A 26,137-nucleotide genomic window follows, 5' to 3' on the forward strand; every position below is an offset into this window, starting at 1 on the left:
GTTGTAAAACCCAGAGGAACTTCATTTTTCAAGCATTAGCTCTCACCCATGTAAATATAGCTTATTAATTCATTCAATATTTTTGAATCTACCAATTTGTAAGTCTCTGTTCTAGAACACAAGTTAAAGAGATATTATAAGGGAAAAAATCCTTACACAAAGTGCTTTCAAGAGTTGATACCTGAGGTTGGATGCGTGGCTCCGTTGAAGGAGCACTAGCCAATGCGCAAAAGCTTCCCATACTGAGTTCTAGTCCAGTTCTCCATCATAAAAAAAAAGTTGATACTAAGAAAATAAGCATTGCATGACAAGGAAACAATCAGGGCAAGAATGGATTGGAGATGCTCAGGAAATTGAAAGAGGATCAATTAGTATTTGCAGGAAAAAGAAAGAGTGATAAAAGGAAGATGGAAAGTAGGTTGGGGTCAAACCATGGAGAGGTTTACATATTAGGAGGAAAGACTTGCTCTATTTGACATATGATGAAAGTGTATAAGAGGGCATTTCTCTAGGTTTCTCTTGCTGAATTAAAAATGACTTTTTGTGAGAGATGTCCTGGGGCTGAGAGACTAATTAGAACACTATGGCAGATGTCTGGGAAAGAGATGACGGTGTCTCAAAAATAGATGAAGAAGAGTGAGACTCACAGATTTGAGATGTGTTCAGGTGGTCGAATCAATAGGACTTGCTGATAAATTTGGAGAGCAAAGAAAGAGGCACTATCAAAGACAATCCCTAACACTTCTGGCTGAAGCCACTAACTGCTACGTTGGAGTTTTTAAGTGAAAAAGGATATGGGAAAATCAGTTTTGCTTCATGAGAAAGCATGCATAGTGTGCCTAAAAAAGGTTTGGGCACATTTGATGATGTTGTTCGAGTCACTACTAATAAGTTAGCGAACATGAGCTAACTGTCTAATATGTGCTGGTCCTGGGAATCCATTCTGTTCATTTTTTTTCTTTATTCCTTTGACCTGGAATCATAGGTAATTAAATCTGGACAGAACCTGGAAAGTTATCTCATCTAAAGGTCTTCAAACATGAGTGAAAGGTTATTTAGTTGAATAAAATGTACCTGAGGAGCTTACTAAATGAATAAATGAGAGGACTTTATGTCTGGTAAATCCAATTCTTTATGTCTGCAATGGAACTTGAGTGTGCATTTTTAATGGGCTTCCCAACAGGATCTGATACACAGCCAAGTTTGGAAACCACCATTTAGCAGCTTTTATTTTTTTCCAATAGATGAAAGAAATAAATGAAGGCCACGGCCATAAAGCTGGTAAATGACAGAAGCAGGACTTTTGCCCAGATTTTCAGCTTTTAAACCCAGGAACCAGATCCTGATTGATTCTGGCACATTGATGCACTGGTACTAGAAACAGAATAAATGTTTATACACTTTTCTTTGTTTGTGCTCTCCCTAAGTGAATACATTCACTATGGCAGCAAGGTGGTTAGTTTGAATCTGTGCCATTAATCAGTTGAGCACTTAATAAGTATGTCAGATGGGTGGCATGCAAAACAAAGGATCAGAACTGCAGTTAGACTACATGATACGTGTCATAACGATCTAAACCTAAGACTATGCTGGCAAAAGTAGCATGAAGTGATAAGTATACATTTAAAAGAACAATATTTTTTGATGGAGCAGGAGTTTTTTCTCCAGGCCTCCTAGCAAGCACTCTACCACTTGAGATTCCAAGTCTTACTTTATATTGATTATTTTTTCCAGAAAGTGTCTTATAACTTTTGCTAGGGCTAGCCTAAGATAGCAATCCTTCTAATTATGCTTTCTGTATGGCTGGGATTACAGGATTTCAGCATGATATTCAGCTTGTTTGTTGATACAGGGGTCTTGGCTAGTGAACTTTCTGCCTCAGCTGACTTAGCATTTCAATCTTCCTACCTCTGCCTCCAAAGTAGCAGGGATTAAAGTCAGATTGCCTGTGTACCTACCCAAAAAAGGGGCTTTTTGTTGTTATTGTTGTTTTTCTCAGTGCTTTTTCCTTGCTCTGCTTTCTTGCTTCAGGCTCATATTCTACTACATGTATCATAACCCCAGATAGGCCTTTTGCAAGTTACTTTGGAGATAAACTCTCAAGAACTTATCTGCCTGATACAGTTTTAAGTGACCATTCTTTAGATCACTACTAGTGAGTAACTGATTATAGGTGTGAACCACTGACACTCTACTAGAAAATGTATGATGAAAGAGATACAAGAACTTTGGGATCATTATGCTGTGTCAGGTTGACTAGTTACAAGCACTAGGCAGCTAAACTAACCTTTGCTATCCCAACAAGGCAATTTTGAATCCTGTCTACACATCAGAATCATACTCTGGAGTCTGATTTGATTGATCAAACTCTTCATGGAGTCCTGCATCTATGGAGTATTGTGTTGATTGATTTAATAGGTCTCTACCTCTTAAAGCTCCTAAATAAAAAGGTTTTAATCATACTGGGGCATGCTCAAAATTCTGCCACCTGGACATATCTGTGATCCTGGTATAAGATTAAGAAAATGAAGTTAAAATGCCAAGAAGCTGTCATTGAAAGCACCAGTACCTGCTTTACCAGCTGCATTCAGCACAGCACATGCTGAACAGAACAGTGTGAAAGAAATTACTATGTCACTAGACCTTAGGTCAGGAACAGGGTACAATCTAGATGTTGCTCACTCCCCAGGAGGAGGTGCTTTTCCTGTGACACACTGATAACAAGTGGGCAGGGGTGTTGCATATAACCACTTCCTCCTCTCTTCCATCTTTCCTGAATATGCAACAGCAGCAAGGTACTGCCGTCCAGCAATTGCCTGAATGCTGACAGCTCAGTTTATTATCTGAGCTCTCTGTATATATTATGTCCCTGCTGCACAAGACAAACAAAATTATTGTAACAGGGAGAAGCAGGTACAGAGAAGAATTATGACCCTCCAACACACTCTTATTTTTTAATTTACAAGTAGAGAAACTTTAGGCAGGGATGATGCTGCCCAGGGTACCTCTAGGACATGGTACAATTGAGACAGAATGCTTTAGCCTTCTGAGACAAACGATGGGCTTCTCCAAATGTTGTTCTCAACCTGAGGCTTTATTTCAGTATAAATAAGGAAGGTGCCTCTGGAAATAATGCATGAGGTAAATCTTGCCTAAGAACAAAGGATGCCAAGGGAGGAAATGGGATGTCTTAAATGGCTGTAACTGTCTATGTACTCAATTACCTCTAATGATTGCAATGTCCAGTGCCTGCAAAACAGAGCGTCCATTGTCCTGAGTAATGCCTCTGCTCCCATCCACACAGGCTCTGATTCTCCATTCTAGCTCTGTGAATTCCTTCCACAGAGCTATTTTTGGCTGGGCCCTCACAGCTCATGGAAGACCGGCAGTGCTTGAAAGGCTGAGTCAGATGAGTCACTCTTATTTGGCCTCATGTTTGAGGTTCTTGTTTTGCAAAGAAGGACATTTCCACAGTAATTATGAACACACACATTGGTAGAGAATCAGTGTAGAAATATTTCTGGCATTTGTGGCAGGTTGGATGAATATTTAGAATCAGATCACATACCAGAATGAGGAAGACTTGCTGCACTAGCTACCATAAAGATAAATGAAAAGAATGAGCTAAATGAGGAAGTATTTCATTTTTGAATGCTGTAACTATTACTAACTGCACAAAAGTTTGCCAAACATATCTGGAAAGTGAATTGAGAGGATCATTCACAGACTGATAACCTAATTCCTAGTTACTATTGAAATTTTCAAAAATAAATGACATTTCATATTATTAAATTTATTATTATTACTGGATAAAGACTATTTTAACATTTGAAAACAAATTCCTGGATTATGTATTAAATGAAGTTTTACCCTACTATAGGATATAGAGAAATCAAAATGAGAAAGGAAATTAAATGAAAACTTTGCCATTGTAAAATGCCAGGATTTGAAGTATTGACTTGACAAAAAATTCCAACTTCTTCTGTGTTTTTGTCCTCTTTAGGAAAAGGTAATTCAATTACTAAAGAAAAGTAAATGGCTTCTTTTTGAAATCTTTCATGAACTTTACTAATATCCTCAAGCCATATTCTCAGTGTAGCCTGGGAAAACCAGATTCAGCTAGAAAGATGATACACTACCACATTTCCAGAGCAACTTTATAAATTACAATACTGGAGAGTGAAACCCAGGCATATAAATGTTAGAATATGAGGCCGAGGACCGGTAGCTCACACCTGTAATACTAGCTACTCATGAGGCTGAGATCTGAGGATCACGGTTCAAATCCAGCCCAGGCAGGAAAAGTCCATGAGACTCTTTTTCTTAAAATACATTTTTATTGTAAAAATACTATACAGAGGGGTTACAGTTACATGAGCAAGGTAATAAGTACATTTCCTATCAAGAATTGTTTCCTCTTCCTTTGTTTTTCCCCTACTGTCCCTTCCCTCCCATCTCAGCAACTATACTCCCTCTGTCCCTGACAGAGTTTTTCAACATAGTGTCTTGTGCATCTCATTGTTACAATGGGTCCACCTGTATCCCTGTTTAAGCATTTTGTTTTTTCCCTTCTCTCCCAAACTAGAGAAGTGTATATACAAGATGCAGGGCACCGACACCAAAACAGTGAAAACAGGGGTTATATCATATTGTAAAAACATACAAAGAAAAAAATCACATGGTACATTATAAATAAATTAGGAACAATAGCAAGAAAAAAAACCACTTGTGTCCCTATCTTGGGGTTCATTTCGCTTAACATCATCTTATCTGGTCATATATATATATATATATATATAGATATATATATATATATCTATATATATATAGCATTTAACCTTTTCTACTTGTCCCAGACATATACTAGTTATTGCAAATAAGGAAAAACATGGGACCTATGTTTCATTGGGCCTGGCTTACTTCATTTAATATATTTTTTCCAAATCTTTCCATTTCCTAACAAATGGGGCGATGTCATTCTTTCTGATGGAGGCATAGAATTATAGAATTCCAGTGTGTGTGTGTGTGTGTGTGTGTGTGTGTGTGTGTGTGTGTGTGTGTGTGTGTGTACACACACCACATTTTCTTGATCCATTCATCTACTGAAGGGCATCTGGGTTGGGTCTATATCTTAGCTATAATGCTGCTATAATGCTAATAATGCTGCAATAAACATAGTTGTGCTGGTGGCTTTAGTATGGTCTTGTTTGTGATCATTTGGGTAAATACCCGAAAGTGGGATTGCTGGGTAATAGGGGAGCTCTATGTCAAGTCTTTTGAGGAAACTCCATACTGTTTTCCAAAGTGGTTGAACAAGTTTACACTCTTACCAACAATGCTGTAGGGTTTCCTTCTGGCCACATCCCCTCCAGCATCTGTTGTTGTTAGAGTTCTTGGTTATAGCTATTCTAAATGGGGTAAGGTGGAATCTCAATGTCATTTTGAAACCAAATTTCAAACTCTACTACAAAGCCATAGTAATCAAAACAGTTTGGTACTGCCACAAGAACAGACCTGAGGACCAATGGAATAGAATCGAAAACCCAGAAATGAAACCACAGACCCTGAGTCTCTTATAAACCACTCAGAAAACCAAAAGTGGCACTATGGCTCAAGAGGTGGAGCACTAGTTTTGAGCTGAAGAGCTGAGAAACAGTGCTTAGGCCGAGAGTTCTAGCCCCGAGACTGACAAAAAACAAAAAACAAAAACAAAAACAAAAACTTAGAATATGAATTCAGTGATTGAGGCTAGAACTCAGAGTTGAGAATTCCTTGGTTTCATTTATTTTTAGGTAACTTTTCTTATATATTTAAAGTATACAACATAATATTTGGAGAACATACAGATAGTAAACTTGGTTTTTTGAAAGTAAGCTGGATCTCATTTAAATTGCAAAATTTCAAACAAAACTTCAATCCAGGAGATTTAAGCACAGAAGTTTAACAATTATGAAAAAATTAACACTTGAGGAAACTTTTCCAGATGTTTTTACTTGTTTTTTTTACTTGTTTATTGTCTTTACACTTGTACCATAGGAGATTGGAAAGTTTATTTTATTTCATTTTGTTTTTAATTTATTTATTTTGGTGTCAGTCCTGGGGCTTGAATGCAGGGCCTGTGCACTGTTCCTGGACTTTTGTGCACAAGGATACTGCTCTACCATTTAAGCCACAGCTCCATTTTCAGCTTTTTGATGGGTAAGTGGAGTTAAAAGACTCAGATTTTTCTGCCTGAGCTGGCTTTGAACCATGATCCTCAGATCTTAGCCTCCTGAATAATTAGGGTTACAGTAAGGAGCCACCAGTGCCCAGCTGGAAGGCTTATTTTACATGCTGAGAATTCAAAGCTGCTTAGTTCTCTCTCCTCTTAGTGACTCAACTATCACAAACAAACCCTCTTAGAAACAGGTAGTAAGAGGTTCTGAAAAGGCATTAAAGAATTGATAGAAAAAAAAATTCAACGGCTACCAAGATCTCAAGAGAGTGTGGTAATCTGAATTCCTCTCAAGTTGTTGTTTTTAAGTCACTTCTACTAAAATATAATGGGTATCCTGCCTATTAAAGATAGCTATTGTTTTGCATTCTCTCTAGTTTCTCAGTGCATATTATAATCAGATAATGAATGTTCTAACTTTCTTTCTCATTTCTTCCAAGTATTCTGTGCTTATTCATTTCCCACATAACTTTTAGAATCGTTTGTTGATAACTACAAAACAATCCTGCTATCATTTTGATAAGACTATTTTGATTCCACAAACCAATTTGGGATGTAATTGATATTTCCTAGTTGATGATCTCAGCTGTTACTGAAATCTTATTTACATTTTTCAGTAGATTATAATTTTTAACATAGATGATTGTGTGTGTGTGTGTGTGTGTGTGTGTTTGTGTGTGTGTGTGTCCTTGAGCTTAAGTTCAAGGCCTTGGCACTATTCCTGGGCCTTTTCCCAAGGCTAGAATTCTATCACTTGAACCACAGCTCCACTTGCAGCTTTTTGCTGGTTAAGAATCTCATAGAATTTCCTTCCTTGACTGGCTTTGAACTGTGACACATAGATCTCAGTCTCCTGTGTGGCTAGGATTACAGTCATGAGCAACCACAAGCATCTGGCTAGAAAATATATCTTATCAGATTTAATCTTAAATAATTCCTTTTGGGAGTTTCTATCTCAAATTGTACTTTAAAAATTGGAGCTGTAGTTCAAATGGTAGAATGCTAGCCTTGAGCACAAGAAAGCTCAGTGACAGTGCCTCAAATTCAGATTAAGGACAAGCACAAAAAAAATTGTAGCTCACAATTATATATAGTTAGCCAACAAAAATACAATAAACTGTTTTTCCTTCTGTTCACTTTATTTCATACAACAAAGTTAAAGTGGCTTAGAAGACCTACTAATGCTTTAATATAGTCTATTTGGGATTTGACAAATAAGCAATGACATTTCCTGTAAAGTAAGACAGATTCATGTCTTCCCATCTCTTGAGATATAGCTCATGGCAAGTAGTCAGCCTTGTAGAATTCTGCTGTAAATCCATCTGGTCCTGGGCTTTTCTTAGATGGGAGGTCTCTTATTGCTGTTTCTATTTCAATGCTTGATATGGGCCAGTTAACTTGATTTAACTCATCTTGGTTTAGTTTTGGCATGTCGATATTTGCTAGGATATCATCCATTTCTTCCAGGTTTTCAAACTTATTAGCATAAAGTCTTGAGAAGTATTCCCTTATAATGTTCTGGATCTTGTTTCTGTGGTGATGTTTCTATTCTCATCTCTGAGTTTATTTAGATGTGCTCTCTTCTTTTTCTCATAAGTTTTGCTAAGGGTCTATCAATATTCTTAATTTGTTTGAAGAACTAACTCTGTTTTGTTGATTCTTTCTATGGTTTTTTGGATTCAAATTCGTTTAATTCTGATTTAATTTTCATTATTTCTTTCCTTCTATTGGATTGGGGTTTAGCTTGATGATCTATTTCAAGGACCTTCAGATATCTTATTAAATTGTTGGTTTCAGATCTCTCCAATTTGTTGATGTAGGAACTCAGAGATATAAACTTGCCTCTGAGTACTGCCTTTGCTGGGTTCCAGAGGAGCTGGTAATTTGTGTGTTCATTTTTGTTGAATATCATGAACATTTGAATTTCTTTTCTAATCTCTTCCTTGACCCACTGTGTGGTTCAGTCTCCATGTGTTATAGGAATTTGTTTGTTGGTGGCTTTTGGTGTTGAGTTCTAATTTTATTCCCTTGTGGTCTGAGAGAATTCAGGGCATAACTTCAATGTTTCTGAATTTGAAGTTTATTTTGTGACCTAAAATATGGTCTATTTTGGAAAATGTTCCATGTGTTGCTGAGAAAAAACGTGTATACTGCTGCTGCTGGGTGAAATATTTGGTAGATGTCTGTTAAATCTAGTTGATCTATGCAGTTGTTTAGATCTGCGGTTTCTCTGTTGAGTTTTTGCCGAGTTGATCTATCTAGTGTGGATAGTGGGTTGTTAAAATCCCCAACAATTAATGTCTTTGGATCTATGTGAGATTTAAGGGAAAGTGGTGTTTCTTGGATGAACTTGAGTGCTCCGCTTTTTGGTGACTAGGTATTTAGAATTGTAATATCCTCCTGAAGGAAAGACTCCTTAATTTGTATGTAGCAACCTTCTTTATCTCTTCTCACTAATTTTAATTTGAAGTCTATTTTATCTGATATTAGGATTGCAACTCCCGCTTGTTTATGGGGGACATTTGCTTGGTAGATTTTATTCCAGCCTTTCACTTTCAGAATATATTTGTTTTTATGGGCAAAGTGTGACTCTTGAAGGCAGCAGATAGAAGGATCTTGCTTTTTAATCCAACTAGACGGTCTATGTCGCTTAATTGGAGAGTTTAGTTCATTAATGTTGAGAGTTAGAACTGAGAGGTGTCTGGTAGTTCCTGCTATGTTATCCACCTTCTTGGGGACTGTGACAGCTAGGTTCTTCCTATGGTTCTTGGATTCTCAGTTTGGGTGCACTTCTTTAGTTTCTTAATTTGGTGTTCAGTGTTTAGTCTCAAATCACTTAGTTGATTGGTTATAGTTTCCTTGGACTCCCATTCCTTCTGTCAGGATCCATTAAGCATTCCCTTTGTGGTCTCCCTGGATTCCTTCAGCTGTCTGTTTATGGATACCACAAATGTCTCTATAGATCTTTGTCTATTCTCATCCCACTCACACAATTCCTGTATTAATCTTTGGTTAGCTTCTTCACACTTACCCAATTCCTGTATTTCTGTTTGACTGTTCTCAGCCTGCTCAAGCAATCCTGTATTAATCTTTGAGTAGCCTCCTCACGCTCACGAGGTTCCTGTATTAACTTTTGTTTAGCCTCAGTATGCTCATGAAGTCCCTGTATGAATCTTTGGTTAGCTTGTCTCACTCCCGATCATGCTCACACTGAGTCCTTTGCAGGTTTTCAATCTTTTCATTCACCATGTTTACTAGTAGTGTTTGTAGAGCTTTTTGGGAACTCTCCTCTGGATTATTCATTAACTGTTCTGTCACCTGATTATCCTGAGTGGGAGCTGAGATGCCAGACTTATCATTTTTCTTGTGTTTCTCCTGCTTGTTCGTTCTGCCCATTTGGTATGAAAGTAATACCAATTTTGAGCTAGAACACTATATTAAGGCAACCATCAACCAGAGTCCTGTAGTTGCACAGTCCAAATGGCTGCAGATACAGTCTAGTTCAACAGATACAACCTATTCAACATCAAACAACTATGGATTAGCAGGCTAAGAACATCAAAGAAGGATTCCACAAACCAGAAATTATTAAGTTTAGGGAGAATTGTGGGGGGAAATAGGATTAGAGGGGATGTAGAGAGGTAAAAGGTGAGTGAATTTAACCAAGTCCTAATCTCAGAGAGGGAAATGGATAGGAAATAATGAAAGGAGAGAGATGAAAAATCAAAATAAAATGGAAAAACAAAAATTTTAATATAAACACTTAAAAATTATGTAATTATAAAGAAATGATATTGAGAGAAGAAAAGGATAGGATCAGAGGAGAGGAATCATAAAAAGGTAAAAGGAAAAAATAGAAGATGAAAATTCTGAAAATTAAGTATGTACACAATGAGGGATAAGGTCTAAAAATCAACAATGGGCATATATCTGGGGATGAGCAGAACCGCAATTAAGTCATGCAAAAAAGAAAGTAAAAGAAAGGAGAAAAAAAAAAGGACCAAAAGGTCAAAGAGATTTTTTTAAAGCACATACACACATACACTCCTAAAAATAAAAATTATGAAAGAAAAAAGTAATAGAAAACAATTTAAAATAATAATAATAAATAAGTAGAAAAATGAGTTTTTTGGGGGAGAGGGAGAAGATCTTGTATCTCCCCTGTGTCCTTAACCAGTCTCTTGGTAGAGTCTCTGGTCTGCTTGTGGCGTTTGTTTCCTGAATCTTGATTGGTTTCTTAAGTTGGTTTGTTTGAGCAGGCAGACAGATCTGCCTTATTCAGGACTTTGTGATCCTCCTCCCAGGCTAGTACATCTGCCTTGAGTATCACAAAAGAGGGAGATTTTTGTTACCTCTAGTTTGGAGATGCTGTGATGAGGTGAGGTTCTGGGTATCATTGAGGTCTATCAATAATCAGTAGTTTTTCCCTCAGAGACTAGCTCCTGAGACACTTACCACTCCCAGCCTGGAGCCATTGTGAGGTTTTTTTTTTTTAAGCCCCACGACCGCCAAAAAAAAAAAAAACATGAATGAAAGGAGAATGAGTTGATGATACAGTGTGCTAGATATTCATTTTCTACTGGTGACTTAACTACAACAACATTGCCATTAGAGGTGTGAATTTTTTCAAATGCATCGTCTCATTAATGATTTATATGTAACCCAAAAGGTATAATCACTCACTGTCAGTTTTTATAAACTCAATATATATTAAGATCACTAAAAATTTTTGGTGTTCAAATTATCAAATAGAGATTCAGATAATTATGACTTTTGAAAAAATGTAGAACACAGGATAGTGTGTGTAGTGTGTGTGCAAGACTGACATATACCTTGCAAGATGTTTGGTATTCCTTTGTTTATCCCATTAAATTCCAGTGATATATTTCAATTTTTGTTATAATAAAATATCCCTGCAATTTCAAAATCCCTTTCCCTTTTTTTTTTTTTAAATTTTATTTTATTTTATTTGAGAACATACTGTACAGAGGGGTTACAATTACATGGGCAGGATAATGCATACATTTCTTACCAAGCATTGCAGCCTCCTCCTTTGTTTACCCTTCACCTCCCTTCCCAGCCTCCCCCCTCCCCCCCACCCAATCATACCCCCCCTCTCCCCCCTCCGACATTGTAAAGCTGGTTTTGACATGACATTTTGTACTTCTCATTGTTGCAACAGGTCCACCTGAATCCTTAAACGACTTGTTTGTCCCCATCTCCTCCACATGTTATACTGACATCAAATATAGTGAAAGCAGGGGTTACACTGTGGGGGAGGGACATACAAAGCAACCAAGAAATAATCTTATAAATGCGTTAGAAACACATGCATGAAAGAAACAAAAACATTAAAATACATATTTGAGGGTTCGTTTTCCTAACATCACCTTCTCTGACTTTTTCCGCTTGACTCATACCTATACTAGATATTGCAAATAAGGGAAACCATGGGACCTATGTTTCTTTGGGCCTGGCTTACTTCACTTAATATAATTTTTTCCAAGCCTTTCCATTTCCTAACAAATGGGGCAATGTCATTCTTTCTGATGGAGGCATAGAATTCCAAAAGACTTAAAGAGAAGCTTCTCTGAAGAAGAAAGAAGGATGGCCAATAGACACATGAAGAAATGTTCAACATCCCTAGCCATAAAAGAAATGCAAATCAAAACAACATTGAGATATCACCTCACTCCAGTTAGAACAGCAAAAATCAAGAACTCTAACAACAACAGATGTTGGAGGGGATGTGGACAGAAAGGAACCTTACTTCATTGTTGGTGGGAATGTAAACTTGTTCAACCACTTTGGAAAGCAGTATGGAGGTTCCTCAAAAGACTCCACATAGAGCTCCCCTATGACCCAGCAATCCCACTTTTGGGCATTTACCCTAATGTTTACAAAAAAGACCACACTAAAGCTACCAGCACAACTATGTTTATTGCAGCATTATTTACCATAGCTAAGATATGGAACCAACCCAGATGCCCCTCAATAGATGAATGGATCAAGAAAATGTGGTATATATACACAATGGAATTCTATGCCTCCATTGTCAGGTTTTATGTTTACTGAGCTTCAATTGTTTGTCTAGGCTGCTGTGGGAAGGGGCAGCCTCTGGCTCTGTTTACACAGTGAAGAAAGTCACTCCTCCCTCCTCTGGTGGTGGAGAGACCTCTGCCTGGGAGGTGACTTTCCCCTGGGTGGAGCTGAGCCTGGCAGGTCAGGTCAGGTTCCTGTGACTTGCTAATGGCTCCAATTGTTTTCTTCCAAGGGTTGGGTTGGAGCTGGCTGCTCAGCCTGGCCTTTTTCAGTATCAAAGATGGAGATTTTTTTCCAGTGGTGGGGGAAGATCTGCCTTCCCACCACCCGCTCCATGAAAAGGAGTGAGGAAGTCAGGGTTCTACTCACACCAGACTCTTGGTTCCTGGCCTGTCCCTGCTCTGTGATCAGCAGGATAAAGATTTCTGATCCTTGCAGTTCTTGCTGGTTGTGAGTAGAATACGATGCATGCTGCATCTGGAGCCTTTATCCTGGACTTTCTATTGGTATGGTGGCTGTGGTAGCAAGCCACCGGCAGCTGTGGCTACCAGTAAGTGCTCAGATCTGCCTCCTTGACTAAGCTGCCTGTATTTTCCCTCTCTGACCAAACTCTCTATACTGTTATGGCACACTTGATCTCTATACTGTTATGGCACACTTGATGTGATTCTCTAGCCTACAACTGTTCACTGGAACACTAAAACTGGTTTCTATTCAAGAGCTTGTTTAGCCTCCAGCTTCTCCTCTGCCATCTTCGTCTGGTCCATCGCCATTCTTTATCTTAACTCAGTTTTTTTCTGATAACCATGGATAGAATTTATTAGTTTTTTTTTAATCAGGAGATTAGTTTTCTACTCACTAAAACAATTGATAAGCTTCTTTCAGATGGAATTGTGGAAAAGTAATTTTTTTTTAAAATTATTGCTTCAAGGTTAAGCCACACAAAATACCTTAACTTCCAATGAAGAGAGAAAAAGCAGGGAATGCAGATTCTCAAAAGTTTTGAGACTTCAATTTTCTATTTTGCACTTAGCACTGATCACTTAATGATAATAATTAATAATCCTTTATTATTATGTTGAAAATTGGAGCTCAACATCACAGCATCAATTATTTATCTTTGTTATCAATCATCATGTGCCTTATAGAAAATAGTTTTAGGAAAATCAGAAATACCATTGTCACCAAATTAGTTGACTATTTTAGCTGTAAGGCAAGATTTGAGAAATAACACTATCCATGCACTGCCTATTCATAAATAGTTCAAATAAGGCAAGAAGTTACTCACTTCTTTCCTTCACTTCAAGATTGAATGGCATATTTTGGCCCTGCTATGACTGCTACATTTAGGTGCTCCCTTAAGAAATGAGTATAATGCATCTTGATCAGTGTCACTCCTTCTGTCATTCTACCCCATCTTTCTCAACCCATCCAATACCCTAAAGTTAGGTACTTCCTTTTCCACGAAGGTACATCGAACAAAATAACAACTGTATTCACCCACCTTTCTTCTCTCCATTTATCTGTCCCCATCTAGTATATATTCCCTCCTCCACCAACAAAACATATGTCAGCTTCCTGGTATTCATTTTGTTAACCTATTTGTTAGCTCTTCAGAGAAGTTACATCATTAGAATACTCCTGTGAGCATACCATCCTTTAGTGGATACATGTAACCATGTATATGTTTTCATATATGTTTATAAGTTAGATTTCATTTCAACTTATGAGAGCAAACATGTGCCCTTTGTCTCTTTTAGCTGGAGCTATTTCATTTAACGTAATTTTCCTAGGCTCATCCTCTTCCCTGAAATGACAAAATTGTCTTCTTCCTGATAAATTAGTAAAATTGTATTATATATGTGAATATATAATATATAATGGAATCATATACAGAATTACACAATTTTATTTATATGTGTATACAATTTACATATGTTATATTTCATAAATGCTATATAAAATTATAAATTATATTCATATAATTATATAATTTATAATGTAGGTATTATATATTAGATATGCTATTTAATATAATTTACATATAGTTATATGTACATAATTATATAGACTTACTATGATATATAATTATTTTTATAGATCTATCCATTGTAGAGCATATGGTCTGCTTCTATAGCTTGGCTGGGGTAAATAGTGCAGCAATAAACTATGAACAATTAACAATGGATGTGCAAGTGTCTTTACTGTGTCTTGATGTATAATATGTATCATTTTCTTCTTGCTCCAGGGAATATGGGCCTGGATAATAGTGAGTAAAGAAAGTGAACTTAGCTTCAGATGGGATTCCACCTCACTAAGTGTGTGTCCAGAGAAAGCTCTCTTTCAGTCAGCTACAAGAACTTCATTCCATGGCAGATATTTTTGTATGGGCCACATCTGGTCAGAAAAGTTTGAATCTTGTCATAGGGTTGAAAATCTCTTAATATACATCAAAGAATTTAAGAATATAATTTCAAATTCTAGCATGTTTGTTCACAGATAGGGTATGAAAACTATTGTGAAGACCTCCAAGGAAACACTGTTGCTCTAAGGATATTCATTCACTTACTAAGTACAATATACCACATCTTGTGTGTCAAGTAGTGGGAATAAAGCCCATTATTTATATGCTGACCTCAGAAACTCCAACCTTTTTTTTTTTTTTGGTCCGGTCGTGAGGCCTGAACTCTGAGACTGGGCGCTGTCCCTCAGCTCTTCAGTTCAAGGCTAGTGCTCTACCACTTGAGCCACAGCACCATTTCTGGCTTTTTCTGTTTATGTGGTGCTGAGGAATTGAACCCAGGGCCCCATGCATGCAAGGCAAGCACTCTACCATTGAGCCACCTTCCCAGCCCCAGAAACTCCAATCTTATGAGGGAGATTTAGATAAGAATAATCAATACCATCTCTGGAGCATAGAAAAAAAAACCATAAGATTTGCTATGCTTCAATTATCAACAAAAATTTCACAGGAAATGATGATTGATGTTTAATACCAAGAAAGAGTTTGCATTCTGATATGACTGTTCTTCCCTCCTCCCACTGAACTTCTAAGACACACCTATTCTCTGAAAACTACTTGGTTTTGAGTCATATGAAAAGAGGAGAGAAGAAATGAATACTTAATGATCAGATTTGATGCTAGGATATGGATTATTTGAGAAGAGCTTTATATGTACTGATAATAAAAGCAAAAGGCATGTACTATTATCCCCCTCACCTTTTTTAAGCAAAGAATCCAAGGCTTTAAAAATGAGCTATATCTAATGAGATGTATCTAATAACTAACAGTGTTTTGAGTAGCTTTGTGCAATTCAGGTCTGTTCAAAAGACCTAAATCTTACTTGAAATCCTAAAGCAACTTCCAGGATTCTATGCTGAAGGAAAAAAAATAGGAGGAAAGGAAATTCCAGAATGGACAGAGTATAGCTTAGTATTTATTTCAGATCTGTAATTTCAAATAGTTCTGTTTTTTACTTATTTTTAAATTATTATTATCTTTAAGTAAATGTACAATGGAGTTGCCATTTAACATGGTAGTTTATGAATATAATACCTTTAAACTTAGATAAGTTGAAATGCAGCTTTTAGATGTGGTACTCCAGATCCCAGGAGTACCACATTAGATCCAGCACTCACACCTGATATGCCAAATAAAGCAATATGGTGAGGTCAGATTAAAGGGATTTGTCATACGGAAGACAACACTGCTTTCAGTACATCTTCAAACATCTTCTTGGGTACAGACATTGGCTTTAGATAAACAGGAAGAATTTGTGGCAGAGGGTAAAAAAAGCCATACTTAGTTAAAATATACTTGAGTCACAAGTATGGTCTGGTAAGCTATTAGCTTAGTCTTTGCTTTTGGAGGCATTTCAGAGAACCTGTTATTGCTTCCATTTGAGGGGAGGAGCAGTTTTGCCTTTTCTGTCACAAGCTAAAGAGATGGCATTGCTTGTATGAAAGGCAGTTTGCTTTTGATCATAAAGTGTTTATTGTTGAATATGTGCTATCCTGTAGCCCATGGTTAATCCAAAGTGACAATAGAGATAGCTCAGATCAAAGGACACAGACGCGAAGTAGGGAGAGTTAGGTGCCAAGCTTTTGTTTCAGTGATAGGTCCACCCATAGCATCTTTTCCATTGTCTCTTTAGTGTCTATAAAACTCAGCTTCTCTGCAAAATGTGAATACTAAAAATTCACTTCCTTCAAGGAAGTAATGTGGTATTTGTGTTTGAAAATTCATACAAGAACATACTTGACACAGCTACTTAATAAATGCCAGCCAAAACTGAATATGCCCAGACCCATGGAAATTTGGCTTCCTGACAAAATTTGGATTCTCAGGAGCTGTTCCAACTCCTACAGAAGAATACATACTTTCCTGCAGATTTGTTACAATTGCGAGCTCAGATCAAAGCTAGAATTATAGTTATGGGTCGGTGTTGATTTCTTGCCAACTCTGTATATAGGAAACATTCCTAAAGTCCCAGGAAAAGAGTGCTCCGGCAATCTTTCCAATCCACAGCTGTCAGGCACCAATGAATGCAGTAGGAAAAGCTTGTTTGAATAGATGTCATGATAGCATAAGACCCATTGCCTTACTTGATAAATCTTTGGACCTAGAAATGTAATGCTGTCCAAATAGATCTACTAGAAATTAAAATGTTATTGCCCAAGCTATAATGAGTCTTCTATTCCATTCAGAAAAAAAAAATCAGAGAATGAGGATTCAGGCTGAATAGCATATGCTATGTGATTTGTATAAATATCTGAGGCTCTCACCGACGCATAAGATACAGGATGTATGTCAGTGACCATGTACAAATTTACCTGTCATTCTTAGAGGAAAAGCAAGTTTACTTGTATTTAGCTAAAAGTGGAACTCTCAGTACTCTCCTACAGTTAAAAATAAGTAAAAGTCCATGAAAATCATTCCTTTTGTGAAAGAAAAATTTCTACATTTATACATGTGTTTGTATATACTGAGAAAGCACTTTAATAAAATAATGTCCTCACGATTTTGCATAAGATATACTCATATTATATTGATTCCATGTACATTTTACCCCAAATAAACCTTATATCTAAATATTAGTGTAATTAATCTAATGGTTTTCCTTAGATAGCTGCCTAATTACTTTAATGATATCAGTTGAATTACTAAAAGTAAAAACAGAAAAAAAATACTGGTAATGCTTTCAATCTACTGCACTCATTTGAATCATTAGCAGGCATACCCAGAAAGAAACTAAGATCATCCAACTCAATCTTTTATTTCAGAGTTGAGAAATCTGACATCTAGAGAGGCTGATATTTGCTAAGATAACTGAGCTCATTAACAATTCCTCTAGGTATATACAAGTGTCTTATTCTACAATACCAAGCTCACAAGAAAGCATTCCGAATTCTACAAACCTGTGAGTGATTTGAATAAAAGCTCCTGGAATAGGGTAAACATGAAAATCTCCAAACAAACACTGTGGTTCACATGTGTAATCCTAGCTACTCAGTAGGCTGAGATCTGATGATCATGGTTTGAAACCAGCTTGGACAAAAAGTCCATGAGACTCTTATCTCCCTACCAAAAGGCTGTAACTAAAGCTTGGGCTCGAGTGATTGAATGCTAGCCTTGAGCAGAATGCTCAAGGACAGTGCCAGGCTATGAGTTCAAGTACCATGACCAGGACAAATGTACACACACACATAAACACAAGTGTAAATAAAATATGCTTATACATATATATGCATGCTTATGTATGTGTGTATATATATGTGTGTGTATATACAGATACACATCTAAGATAGCAGAACATATTTTTCTGATTTGAATATAGTAACATTTTCAGTTAATTTATTCTCATTTCAAAGAAGAAAGAAAATCATTAGCAATGGCTGCAGATGCTGACTGGGCATGTATATAGCCTCCAGTTGTGTAGCATAATGACAGAAGATATGAGTTTAAGTCTGTGTTGCTTTAGGTGATAGTTTTCTATCCATTTTACTGGATCAAATGTAAAAATAAAGTTGAAAAGTCACCAAAAGTATACTTGCTACTAAGTACGCTTCATTCCACAAGTGTATATACTTCTATTGCTCTAATCTTCAGATTCATAAAGACTTTCTTGGGTTGAAGAAGACTGTGCTAGTGGCAACAATAGCTTTGGACACAGATGATTTTCTATCCCTAAGCAAAGATGTATAAATTAAACAAATCACACTGAGGATGTATCCATGGTTGGAATCATACAAATATTTATCTCAGCTGGCACTGACTTTATTGAGGAAAGCAGCCAGCTCATCCAGCATGCCCGGAGCTGTGGCTAAGAAGCAAACCTTAATAAAGCCAAATCTTACAATAAATGAGTAAATTTCTTTCAGAGAACACTTAGGCAATTTAGGACATCTTCTGATAGGTTATTTTGGAAGACATGACTCTGATGCCCACCTCCACCTCCTGGTAAGTACTATTTTTGCAGGATTAAACTTTTTGTCATTCATATTAGTCTTTCCACAAAATTCTCTTAAGCCACAGATATATGAGCGGAAGTCATGAGTTATTTCAGAGCATCTCACTATATTGTTACTTATCTTCTTCTATTAGATGCAACAGTTGGGATTCTGAAGTAAATTAGAAATGTCAACCCATCACAGAGATGAAACTTGAATGAACAAAATATATTCTGTTGATTTAATTCACTAAGGTTTTAGGGAGAATTCTTATTGATGCATATTTAATCTCTACTGATAGAGACAGAAAATCCAATCTCCATGATTGTCATAGATATTTGAGAAATGTTTCTTTCTAATCAGAAACTGAAGAGGTAATCAAAGAAAATACTTTTAAAGAAATAACTAAGAATACATTTCTTAAAAGAAACATACACGCACATTCACACACGCCAAGCTTGATAAAATTCTTAACTGATTTAATGAACAAACAATACAAAGGGTATTTCACTAAGATTTTTAAAAAAGATAGGGTTATTTCTATCTTTTATTCAAAATAGTAGTAGAGTTGCTAAGGAAATTTCACAAGAGAAATCAATTACAAGCATAAGAATGGGAAGAAAAGAATGAAAAACACCTTTGTTTTCAGTATATGTGACAGCACACTGAGAAACCTCGAGAGAATCAATGATAAAACTAAGTCAAACAATAAAAGAATTCAGGAAAGCAGTAGGATGTAAAATGAGCAAACAAAAATCAATAGTATTTATAAATGCAAAAATAAACAGTGAAAGAATGTGATGGCGTGGAAAATCAAATGATAACAGCAACAAAAGGTCAGTATTTTAAAGTAAATTTAGCAAGAGATGTCTGAAACATATATAAAGGCAGTTTAAAAAATAGCTGAATGGCACCAAAGTATATTTGAACAAATGGAATGATGTGCCATGTTCTTAGATAAGGCAACTCAACTTCTTTGTTAAAATGTCATGTTCCCTGAGTTAATTTGTAAGTTAAATATTATCTAAAGGAAAACTACCAAGAAGCTAATTTAACAAGTCAGAAAGTTTAAATATAAAGCTCAAAAGAGAAAATGCATATTCAAGAACAGTCATTAAACAATGCAACATTAAACAATAAACTATGGGAAACTTTTCTGAGCTTTCAGTGACCAACTTGCCCTAAATTCTTGACTTTAATGTCCCATTACTCTCTATCTGTAAGTAGTAACCTCATTTCTTATAACTTGCTAAGTGCATGTATTCTACCTTCCCAGGCCAAGTACACAGTGAACTAGTTAACATACTTCAGCATACATGTACTTATTTCCTAGCTCTGTTCATGGAGAGGACCTGGCATATAAAATTCATTATCAAGAGCATATCAGCTCATTTGGTAAATCAGTTATTGATCTTAAACACAATTTCTCAATACAAAGGGCCAGCATTCATTCGAGAAGTGAATGAGTCCAGAGCTAAAGGAGAGGCAAATGTAAGACAAGGCTAGAACATCTTTTGCCAGAAATAAGAAACTGACCAGATGAGAATGAAGATGGGGGATATAGAAAAAAGCAGACCTGGCTGAAAAATATGTTCATTGTCCAAATTGACTAATGTTAACTCAAAGAAAATAATAGTATTGGAATTTAACTCAAAGAATAAGATTAATTTCCATGATGCCATAAATACATAAAAGGATCAATAAGTATGTAAGGAAAAAGAGATTGTTTTTCCTTATAATAGAATAAAAAGTAATAAATGCAGAAATAAACAGGAAATCATTATAAGATAAATACCACGTAAGTATTATCCCAGATAAGGTGCATTGATTGACAGCCAAATTAGTGGACAGTTTGAAGAGAAATATTTGCCTACCATAAAGCATTAACTTTGCAAGTAGAAAAATCTGGCCAACACCATTATAAAAAAGTGGTTAAAACCATATCTACATGGTGAAGCCTTTGACATAATCCATTTAGAAGTACAAGTCATTTCTGTGGGGTTTTGTTTTGACAAAAATACATATACTCATTGCAATCATAAGAAAGCATCAAATTCAAGTTGAAGGACGTTCAATAAAATAACTGATGGATACTGTTCAAAAGAAAAAAGATTTTAGGGACATGGAAGACCACAGCTTTTCAGGTTTTGGAATAGACTAAGGAGCAAAAGTAAGTTGGTTTCCTAGGATATTATAATAGCCAATGACATTTGAAGAGAGCCTGGAAATTGGTGAACAATGATATTCAGTTCTTGGTGTTGATAGTTTTGTGATCCTGTAGGAGAAGTCAGATGAGAAGATTATGTATTCCAGTCCCCTTTTTGTAAATTACTGTGAGCCTATATCATTATCTGTTTCCCTCCACCATTACTGAAATAGTCATCTAATTGGCTTTCTTGTTCCTATGTCACCTGCCCAGAGTTATGTATTGACAACATAAGCTAGATCAGCTAATGTCTGTTCAAAATTCTGTTCAGATCTTCTGCTCAAAATTCCCCAATAACTCCTTAACTTTCATCAAAGGAAAAAAATCAAAGTACTTTCAAAGGACCTTAACTTACAGACATGTGCTACTATTCCCTCTCTGTCTTACTTCCTGTTTTTCTCCATTTCTGTCACTTCTTTCCTGGTTCTGTTTTCTGAAAACATTCTAAGTCTACACTATGATCTTAGGGCTTTGAACTACCTGTCCTCTCTGCTTGGAAATCCATTTTTCTTTCTTTTTTTGTGTGTCGGTTGTGGGGCCTGAACTCTAGGCCTAGGCGCTGTCCCTCAGCTCTTCAGCTCAAGGCTAGCACTCTACCACTTGAGCCACAGCGCCATTTCTGGCTTTTTTTTTCTGCTTATGTGGTGCTGAGGAATCAAACCCAGGTCCTCATACATGCAAGGCAAGCACTCTACCACTGAGCCACCTTCCCAGCCCTGGAAACCATTTTTCATATGCCCATTCCCTTACAAAATCCCCTTTGCTTCTAATATTTCAAACTTCTTCCTCAATGTGTGTGCTATATCCATCCCCTTATGGAATGGTGCAACATGCATCTCACTTTCCTCCCCTCTGAATTTCCCTCCCTTTTATAAATCTTAGTACCTAGCCTTCCATCAAGATTATTCAATATTTAGGTCTAAAGTTTCCTGTCTTTCTTCTTCCATCTTGCCACTTTCTGTCTTAAACTCCCTGACAGAAGGCACTGCTACTATTTCCATTGACCAAGTCCTTGCATACCATGTAACAACACTCAGGTTACTTCATATGAAGTAATGAGTAATTAGTGTATTCACTTCATTATGAGTAGACACTATAGGGTTTTATGTTTTGCAACTCTACTAGATAGAATGGTGTATTCCCATCCTGTCAGGAACACAAATGTGATTTCCATTTTTGAAAAGTAAACAAATATATCCAACCTGATATTTCATTGTCTCATACAACAGCTACTGTGAGCATCTGGGAAATATTTGGATAACCAATTACATAAGCTGTGTTCTGTGACATATTGCTAAACTGAATTACTCACAACTGAATCTGAGCTGCCAAGATGAATAGTCAAGGCATAAACATTTACACATACTTGTTTTCTTTTTCAAGTGGAGTATAGGTCATAGATATATTTTATAAATTTTTATTGGCCTGAAGTTTTATTTTAATATGGGTGTCATCCATGACTGTTTATTTTTAGTTTTACTTTTTTTCCAGAGCAAAATGCAAACATTGCTATTGTTCTCAAAAGAAAATTACATGGTTACATAAGCCAGAAAAGTCATTCTGTGATCTGTTGGGAATTTTTAATTGGTCTTATATTTTTCATAGTAGATAAAAATAAGATATTGTTTATCTTTCATTGGCAGTAGCCAAATTTTCTCAGCAACATTCACCAGGGAAGTCACAAGTATCTATTACAGTGGGTTATATTTTATAAGGGCCTTTGCTTATTTTCTCCCATTCTATCAATTCTAGTCCCTGTGTTTTTAAAAATGAAAACAAAGTGTTGAGTGTTGGTATTGTTGTCAGCAGACGCCTTCTTTTCTAGCCTGCAATCAAGCTTCTAAGTAGCTTTGTGTTTTTGTTTTCTATTCGTGGTTGGTTGCCCCTTTTAACCTTATCAAAGCAGTTACATTTCTTCAAACTGTCACCCAGAGCCATGTCAGCCTCTTAAATGCAGCCACAGCTGACATGGCTTGGCAAAGCTGAATTGATCTTTCACCCCTGTGGGCACTGCACATTGAAAGCCCATGCTCCCAACCCTGAAGTTTGACTTCAAGTTCAGCCTTGTCTGGGGGAAAGGCAGGCTGGCTGCCTCACTGCAGCATCTAAATTTCCCTCCTTCTTCCATGTATTATTAACACCTTGGCTCTTTTCTGAGCCTGTTAGGCACCTAAGGGAACAAAGTTGGAAGAAGGAGAGAGAGAAACAGAAGCAAACCCATTTTATTGTGGGTCCTGTGGCTTAAATGATAACCACACAAAGGACACTATTGCCAATTCAGATTACATGAAGGGGTACTATTTGAGTTCCAAGGAGTGCTTTATTCCAAACTCAGTCTTTCTTCCTGTTCTCCATGTCTCAACCTACCTGGACAATCTATGCTTAAAGGTCTGCAGGAGAAAGTTCTAGAGAAATTTTTTCAAATAAATACACAAAGTTTGCCTTCTGATCTGTGGACTCTGCATCTACAGACTCAACTGTCCTCCTATTGAACAAAGAAGTATTTAAAAATAGAATTTTCTGATTTATAAAGAAAAGAGAATACCTGGAAAATAATTTATATAGATGCAATAAAGGATAGACGCTGAATCAATAGAGATCTTCAATAGTGTAATTCCTTAGAAAGGTAAAATCAAAGTTCAGCAAAATAAAACACAAGGAAGAAGGTACTCAAAAAGGACAGGTTGGGATCAAGGGGAAAAGGGCAGATGAATGAGGAGAAGGAGAGAATGCAGTCAAGAATCCAATGAATAGTCCAAAAATTATTAAGCATAAATACTACTTTGTACAAATTGATCTGGATCAGCTGCTTCAAAATAGAATCCGTTCTTAGTAATATCTTGATTGATCTCAGAGTGTTAAAGAACAACATTCACTACAATAAACAAAAAGTGCCTAACCCACTAAAAATAAGAGCTTAATTCCTGGAACCTTAAGTGATTTGAAAAGATAATGCAAGTAGACAGAATGGAGTCCCCATGCTAAGCTGAAGAGACAGCAATCCAGTGTCCTGCCACTGAAATATATCATATTTATAATGTTTCCTTATCTGTTCTGGGCATACCATAGTATATCTAGGATCCAAGGTTAGCATCATTGCTTTATGGGCTAGAATACACAACACCCAGAATGTGCATTGGGCAGAATCCATGGCAGTCTGTACTAAGTTTTTGTGGGTTTGTACAGAAGATCTGAACCATTACATTATTCTTCATTGTCTCATCTATACACTTGGTAGCTAAGGACATGTCTAACCAGTCAGCCATCCACTTACATTTCTTTTCTTTTTAATTTCTATAATGTTTTAATTTAAATACAATTTTTTCACTTTCTAGAAGCAACCAGCTAAAAAGTCATAGACATTCCAAGACTTTTGACAGATGATTTTTTTCCCCAAGACACTTTTATGTCCAAATGTCCTAGAACTCTTTATAGATAATGCCTTGTATAGTATTCAATCTTACTTACAAATCTTTCTTACTGGCTTGTTAATAGCTCTGAGTAAACATTTGCTTTTTGAACTTAGTATATTAGGTAATTTGTAGAGTGTAATTGATGTCGTGAGTTCCTTTGATAAATTTAAAACTTCCCTGTATTCTATAATCATTTACTGAGCTGCTTCTGTGAGACAGGTTATTGTCTTATTGTTAGAATAATGGTGATAATGAGGTAGTTTTTGCTTTCAGAAAGCTCCCAGTATGATCAGATGACACATAGAAATAAACAACTAACAAAAATGCCATGTGCTAATTGCTCTATGTTTACAATCAAGATGATGCATTTTCCAGGAATAGGGTGTCATAAATCTTCATGCTTTCCAAATCGTGAAATTCAAGCATTGGTTTACTGTTCAAAGGTCACAAGCAAACAAGCATGTCCTGTAAGACAGTGATTGAGGTGACCTTCAATGGTCTCATTTGTTCATAATTTCAACATTGAAGGGTGTTGAATTTTATGACTCATAGTAAGAAATCAAGACAGTTCATTTTATAAAGGACCCAGGCATTAACAAAATCAAATACATTAAGATAAGCTACCATTATGTACTTTATGTAGGAATGCATGAAATTGCCTACTGATAGAATTTTAACTACTGCTCCTACTGCCAATGACATGTTCCTTCAGGAATCTTTACCCAAAGTTCATTGTCATTTCACAATCAAATTACAATTACTATTCTCTTTCTGTGACTACTCACAATAAATATCCATCATTGGAGATTAGGCAGTGCTTTTTTCTTATTCTTACTGTAGAGCTTAATAAAAAATATTCCAGATGTGGTTTTGTTGTTGTTGTTGTTTCTGTGTAGAACTTTTTCAGTCAAATCTAAGTTTTGTAATGTGAGTGAGGTTAATGCAAACTTTCATGCATGCCTGGCCAATTTTACTTACATCAAGGACTCAATAGATATTTTCTCAAACATTTCACTTTATTTAAATATTACTTCCTCAAATGCCATGCAATAATTTCAGAAATACAACTTAATTTACTGATGGGTTTTAGGCCAGAATTATAAGGAAATCTTGAGGTTTTTATATGAAATTTGAACTGAGACAAAACAATTGAAGATAACAATCGCCTCTAAATTCTTGTGATATGGGAGGAGATGAGTAATGAAAAAATCAGATTTTGTACACTTAGCATCTAAGGTGCCAACAGAGTTGCTGAAGAAATCAGAAGAGCAACTGCGTAAAGGGCAAATAGAACAGTGAGAAGTCTATGATGTCTTGGCAATAGAAACTCAAGAGAGATAATTATTACCAGGTATTAAGAAGAATTGTTATTCAGGGTCAAAAGACTGGAAATGGAGAAGAGTAAATTAAAAATGACTGAGGTTCTACTTCAAGGATTGGAACACATCTATCATTGAACTCATCATCTCTTTGCATATGTAGATACTCCTCCTAATCTTGAAATCCTTATCAACTTGATCATAGAAGGAGCATTTCCTCTAGGCAAGAAGTTTATGTGATTAAAATGAAATTATAATGTCTATATCCTCTATGGTGGCCTTTTACAAGTCTAACTTGCTCATTGGGACAATTTTTCCCACAGGTAACCTATTGGTATAACCCGTCAGTTACAACAGGTGTGCATTCTAGAGGGTGACCAAATATTCTAGGTTGGATAGGACCTCAAGTGGTATGTCTCACTATCAACTTCAGCCATTGATTGGAAAAGTTTAGATTAGGCAAATAAATTAAATTAGTAAATTAAATTAGTAA

This window comes from Dipodomys spectabilis, unplaced genomic scaffold (genome assembly GCF_019054845.1).
Source record: "Dipodomys spectabilis isolate Male_0828 unplaced genomic scaffold, ASM1905484v1 ptg000024l, whole genome shotgun sequence".
Lineage (NCBI taxonomy): Eukaryota > Metazoa > Chordata > Mammalia > Rodentia > Heteromyidae > Dipodomys > Dipodomys spectabilis.